This window comes from Onychostruthus taczanowskii, unplaced genomic scaffold, assembly GCF_017590055.1.
Source record: "Onychostruthus taczanowskii isolate IOZ18803 unplaced genomic scaffold, ASM1759005v1 scaffold40, whole genome shotgun sequence".
NCBI classification, from domain to species: Eukaryota; Metazoa; Chordata; class Aves; order Passeriformes; family Passeridae; genus Onychostruthus; species Onychostruthus taczanowskii.
Genome location: NW_024501460.1, coordinates 5,344,272 through 5,350,579, shown reverse-complemented (window position 1 = coordinate 5,350,579; position 6,308 = coordinate 5,344,272). Strand labels below are relative to the sequence as shown.

At 40.6% G+C, this 6,308-nt stretch overlaps 1 long non-coding RNA gene across 1 annotated transcript; it reads left to right on the top strand.

Moving 5' to 3' along the window:
- The first annotated feature begins 191 nt into the window (after nt 1–191).
- Nucleotides 192–4,354, top strand: LOC121340488. Its single transcript, XR_005953316.1, has 2 exons — nt 192–1,458; nt 1,599–4,354. It is a non-coding gene; the product is annotated as an uncharacterized LOC121340488 (long non-coding RNA).
- The last annotated feature ends 1,954 nt before the right edge of the window (nt 4,355–6,308 follow it).

Genomic DNA, 6,308 nt, shown 5'->3' with positions numbered 1-6,308 from the left:
GGCCAGAGCGCCGAGGGCCCCGTCCCGGAGACTGCCCCAAGTCTGGTGGTTTTTAAGCAGGAGCTTCAGTTTCTGCCAGCGAAACATGGATGTGCGTAGCTCGCATTGCTGTGGTTTGTGGAATTGTTCTCCTTTTTGGTTTGTCTTTTTTTTTTTTTTTTTTTTTTTTTTTTTTTTGAGAGAGAGAGAGAGAGAGAGCAAGGAGACTGAGTAGCGTGGGCTTTGCTTTTCCCCTCTTGAAGTGAATTTTTGAGGTCTTGATTTGGGCTTGACTCCACTTACCCGATTAGTCAAGAGCACTCGCGTGAAAACTTGGTGGCGTGTTCGCTACAGATTTAATTTAGGATCCCAGTTTTCCCGTTCTCAGATCCATTTGAAAGACACAGTACTGCGACAGCAATGGTGTGCTTTGTCCTTTTTTAGTTATTTTGTTTGACTTCAATGGACTCCGTAACAATGCGATTCACAGTTGTGAGCACCTGTCAAACCCGTGACAGGCTTGCGTGCCCGTCCCACCTTTGCCATGGCTGCGGCAGCTCTGAGCAGCAGGCGCTCTGTTTTGGGGCTGGATCTGGGGCTGGACTGGGCTGCCCTGCTTTTTGTCACTCAACACACTTCGATACCGCTCCCCAGGCTCGCATGTAGATCCCGTCTGGCTAATAGCAGCCAACAGGGACTTGTGCAGAAATGTTTTTGCTTAAAATAGACTGATGACTTCTTTTCACACAACCAACGAGTCTAAAACCGGGACGAAGGAGGAGTTAAAATACTTGCTGATGCTGTGTTTATCAGGAGAACTTTGGTAACACCTTTGAGTCATGCACTGTGAAGTGAAAGATGGTGTCCGTCTCGTACACGGTTCTGTATTTTCAGATTTGGGTCTGGTTTGGATGACCCGTCTCACTGAGGAGTGACGCTGCCATACAGAGAGGGTGTCTGCAGTAACAAACAGAAACAAGTGCCTTAGTTCAGCTCTCCTTATGTTACATTTTGCACCACATTTCTCAAGTATTTATAATTTATACAGCTTTTTTGCTACATATTTTTCTGTATTTGTATGTTGCTGGGAAAGGACTTTGTTGTGCACACAGCTGGACTTCATGGCGCTGGACACTTGAATTGATTTTATAGTCTTCACTCTTGCACTGCAAGCCTAGAGGTTGACTACTACTGGGTGTCCCAACTCTTGAAATTAAGCAAAAACTACCAATGCAAATGGGTTTGTAAGAATAAAAAAAAAGTTTTAAAAAAAGCCATAAAGCTCACCATTACACTTACTTTCTTCCTTTTTTAATTTTTTTTTTTCTATTTAGCAAAATGTAACAGCAGGCTTCACAGTTTTGCAACCTGTGGTGTGTGTGCCCTGACCAGGGATGATCCCATCTGTCTGTAAGCGATGTTTAGGGCTGTAGCTGACAATGACTGCGGTCCTGCCACAGCCATGAGGCAAATGACCCTGTAAGTCTGTGACAGGCATCTTGGGCAGAGCTGTGCTGTGAGGAAGCTTTACTAGCATGGGTGGAAAGTAGGTGGGTTTTGGTCAAGTTTTGTTGGGGCCCTTCTGCAACTTTGATTCTTCTTGTTTTCTTTTGATACAGTATCTCAAAATATGGGTTATTTTTGGTTAATGAAGAACAATTGCCAGAATGCAGAAGATGCCCTGAAATGGATGTATGGTCTTCAGTAAGACTATGGAATGACATTTTTCCTTTTTTGAAACAGAGATTTCTCAGGCCTTCATTTCCTCTGAAGATGTAAAACATCTTAAAGGCTATCCTGACAACATTAGAAAAAACAGCTATTGATAAGATTCCCCATACTTGAGAATATTTTCAAGCCTACATCTGACCTGCCTTTTGAGATGGCTGGAACAGACCCAGAGCTAAAAGCAGGGAGTCTGCTGGGGGAAAGACGTGAAGCAGAGGGAGCTTCAGACTAAAGGTGCTGCAGTTCTGCTCACATGCGCACTGCTGCTGAAACACAGCCTGTCCTCCCTCCTCCCAAAAAAACCTGTGCATACAGCACAGTGTGAGAATACAGCCAGGGACAAGGAGGTGTTTAATTCCTTCGGAAACCATTCTGCTGTTACACTGTATCAGTTGCTTTGACAACGCACAGAGGGAGAGCTCTGTGCAGGCAAACAGAAGTTCCTACTGTTGTCCTTCAGGTTACATGTGAACTCTCGCCAAGAAGGTTTTAAGGGAGAATAGTGAACTCTGCTGTTTCCCTACACAAGTTTGTTTTAAATCTGTCATGCATTACAGGATTACAGGATGTTACATGGGATAACCTGGTATGAATTAGCCTTTCTTCAGATTGCTGCATCAATGAAATAGTGTGCTCTTAAGCTGAAATAGTGTGCTCTTAGTGTAGTGTCAAGATTGATCCTTCATTTAAGTACAATATAATATTTGGGATTTCTGGAGCCCGTTCCTTATTCTGTGCTTTGTTTATTAGTTGCCTCAGAGAAGAAGGAAACATCGCCAGAAAAAGGACTGGAGAGCTCTCTCCTTAACAGAATTTAAAGGAGCAGTCATGTTCTGATGGCTGTGTCTGGGCAGAGGTGGTACCATGAAGAATCCTGGCTAGCTGTGCCTAGTGATAGAGGCCTGGAAATGTTCTCAGGTCCACTGTAAACATCGATATCCAGAACATGTGACATTTCTGTGTGCTTTTCAGATGTGTGACCTGAAATTCAAAATGCAGGAAAGTACTCACTGAGGCTAGATACTAAAATCTTCTGAGTGCTTCAGAAATTTGGTGCCAATTGAAAATCTTGCCAACTGAGATAATTAAAGCACAACATTTTTGTTGCTTTGATGCCTGGTGAAATGCTTTTATTTGTTATTAAGAATTCTTTTTGTAAAAGGAAGGGGAAAACCTCTAGATGGGAGTCAGACATAGTCACTTTTTGATAGACAGTACATTTCTGTGCTCTTAGGACTTTACAGAAGCATAAATTTGCAAAGCAGGGTTCAAAGACAGCCTACTCACAATTGTCTGTATTTTCATAGCTGGGGTTCCTGAGGGCTATGGAAATGTAAGGCTTTATCAGAGATTACACTGGGCAGCAGTTGTAAAAATCCAACTGGACCATGTGTGTACCAAAGGCTTGCAAGCCCACATCAGCAAACCCCAGGGCTCCTGCTCCTGGCCATAGGTTGAGACACATGGCATAATTCCAACATTATTCTCAAAGGAATATAATCAAAATGTAGTTGTTTTAATTCCATTAAAAGCTCAAGGCCAGTAGAGTGAAATGTTAAGTGAAGCACTCCTTCTGTTTGGTTGCATTACTGTTAATGTATTTCATAAAGATTCAAAGCATAACTTTTGGAAGATGTTCTCATAAACATGTTCCCTCCCCTAACCTAAATAAGAAATTTAAGGTTTATTGCACTTATGGAGAAACTCCAGCTCCAAAGATTTTTATTCTATGCAGATTTCTGTTCCCCCACCGTGGATTAAGGACTTAGGGTAGGAATAGCTGCCAAATGGCTTTATAGGTGTATATAAATGAATAATGTTTAATATAGTTGAAACTCTGTAGGGGTAACTGTGAAGGACATAAAAGGTAAATCTTCCTTAAGCAATTTTTTGCCATGTACACTTACTTTTAAATTCAGATTTAAATGATTCAGGAAAGGGCTGTGAAGCTAAATTTACTTTGGTGTCATGAAGATATGTAAGCTTGCATGAAAACTACTTCTGTTTTATTTAAAATTGGAGCTTTCAGTCAGTACTTGGAAAGCCTGGCTTCTGCTCCCATTGGCTTCGCTGGGATTTGGATCCAGCCCAAAGTACTGCAGGAAGGTAAGGGAAATGATCTAGGTTTAATTGTCCATTCTGTTCAGAGTCTTGTGTTGTGGGGTTAGGATAACATGGCACTGTGATGAATGTTCATCTGTCAAGAGTTCAAAATCTGCTGTCTGTGCATGGCAGTAATTAAATCACCTTAATTGTTTTTTCATGATTCTTTCTGAGAGAGGGAAAATTACTTGCCTTGGATTAGCATATTGCCAAAGACTGTTATAAATATTTATGGGGAGTACTCTTTCAATAGAAAGCCTGTACATTCTTCACAGGTCTCCATAGTTCTTTTTCCTGAATACAGAAGAGTAGTTACTTTAATGCACTAATTACCATCATCTCCCCCTCTTGCAAAGCTTCAGTAGATACTGGTTTAACAGCAAAAAAGGTAAGTCCTTTAGAAAGAAGCATCTCTTGCAAAACATATTTAATTATCTCTGTAAGCTGTGGAATCTTTTTGAAGGTGCATATGTTTATGAAATGGGTTTGTGAATTCCAAATTTTTTCCTTTTACCGTTGTAGAAAATACATGGTTTTGGAAGAATTACTGGCTTCTCTGTGTTTTTTTTTTTTTTTTTCCTTCTTCTTTCTGCTTTCACATTAAGGCCTCATGCACTATTCTTATATTCTGAAATAGTGAAAAAAGTAGGAATGTAAACACTCAGTTAAGGAGCTGCACAGCTTAGTTCTTTTTTTATAAAGGTCGTCAAGCAAAATATTCCCAAGAGTTTGAAATGACTATGCCTGTGTTAAGAATGGTGGAATAAAGCGAACAGTATAGTCCTGACTTGAATAATGCCAGGATTTCACTGTAGATCATGATGGAAAACTCAGGAAAACAGTCAGAGCACAGCTCTTTCACGGCCCTGTTTACACGTACGTATGGTCTGTGCTGGGTATTGGGAGAGGTGCATTTATGTTGTATTACAGGAAGTAAAGTTGAGGGGCTGGTGCTTCTCCATGAAGTTATTCTGTCTGCTGGTGTTAGGGGGTAAAAGTTTTGCTTTTAATACCTGGAAATGTGGTAGTTTTTTTGGGTTTTTTTTTTTTTTTTTTTTTTTTTAAATAGAAATTGAGAAAAGTGAGTAGTAAGTCAAAATCCTTCGCCTATTTCAACACTGTATGTAAAGCACATGCTTCTCACTGGGGCTGCTCTCCTCTTGAAAATCTGTACCTATGATATATCTGGGCATTTTGAAGCCATGCTTTCAATTGCAGAAAAATTTATTGAGAGGTTGTAACACACAACAGAAATGCCTGTCCTTTGAACAGTTACTAATACCAATCAAATTGTTCTTTTTTTCCTTTCAGAGTGCTGTTTCCAAGCTTATCCTGTAAAAGTAAGGACAAACTTCAGTATAGGCACTCAAATTTTGGCTCATACTGCTGAGGTCAATAGTTTGCTAAAGTGTCGAGATCGGGGAAAAAAACCACTTTTAATTTAATACAAAAGCAAAAATTGTTTTGCTAAGACATTGCAGCTTCAGTAAAGATATTTATTGAGCTCTGTTCTAAGGAAGAAATATATACTTTTTATAATAGTGGACATTGTATGTAAGTCATGGGATCATTCCTTTGTGTTTTAACTATTCCTGTTGTTTACACTGCTTTGACAAAATCCAACAAAGCTTCTGACAGCGTGCCAAGAGAGATTTAATGAGTATTGCAACGTAAACGGAACTGGTGAAGCACAGAAGGTGCAGCTGTAAGAGCACAGCAGCTCCGAGGCTGGAGCACAGTGCCAGCTCTCCAGGCTGCTCTCTCCACTGGCAGCGATGAGCACAGCCCCAGCCAAGAGCAAGAACAGGGCAAGTGGACACCAACACAACAACACTTAAGTCATCCCAGCCTACAACAGGGCTCGACTTCCTAAGCCAGGTCTGGTTAGCAAGTATTTTCTTTCCACAGCTTGTAGGATTTCAATGCCAAAGCACTTGTCAAGCTATGTTTTTGTACAGAACTGGGCATATTTTGACAATATCCCTTAAAATGTACATCAGGTAAGGGAAAAATATATTTGTAGGTGTCTTTCAGTCAGTACAACTGATATGCACATAATTAACACTAACTGACCATGCACTTACATCCGTGTTACAAGCAAAGGAAAAATACAGGCCTGTCCAAAAGAGGGAACAAGCATCTAAAATGAATTGGGAAAAAATGCTGTTGGGTTTGAGGAGTGATAATGCCTTTGCTAGCTTTGCACTGCTGTTAACAAGCTAGACAGTGTTATGCAGACTTGTGGACTGTAGCAGCAGAGGAGTTTTACCTTGTTTCTAATAAGTAATGTATAAATACTGTATGATAAGCTGATCAGTAATTTCAAGTGAGAACTAATTTGTCCTTTACTGAGAAGGTCAGCAGTATGGACTGGGAACAGAGGGAAATTACAGAGCACCACTACTTTTTTCCCCTTGCTGCCTGGATGATTCTCTCTGTAGAATTAACCTCTGATGGTTACTACTGCTCCTCTGAAGGCAGAAGTAAGTAAGGGAGAG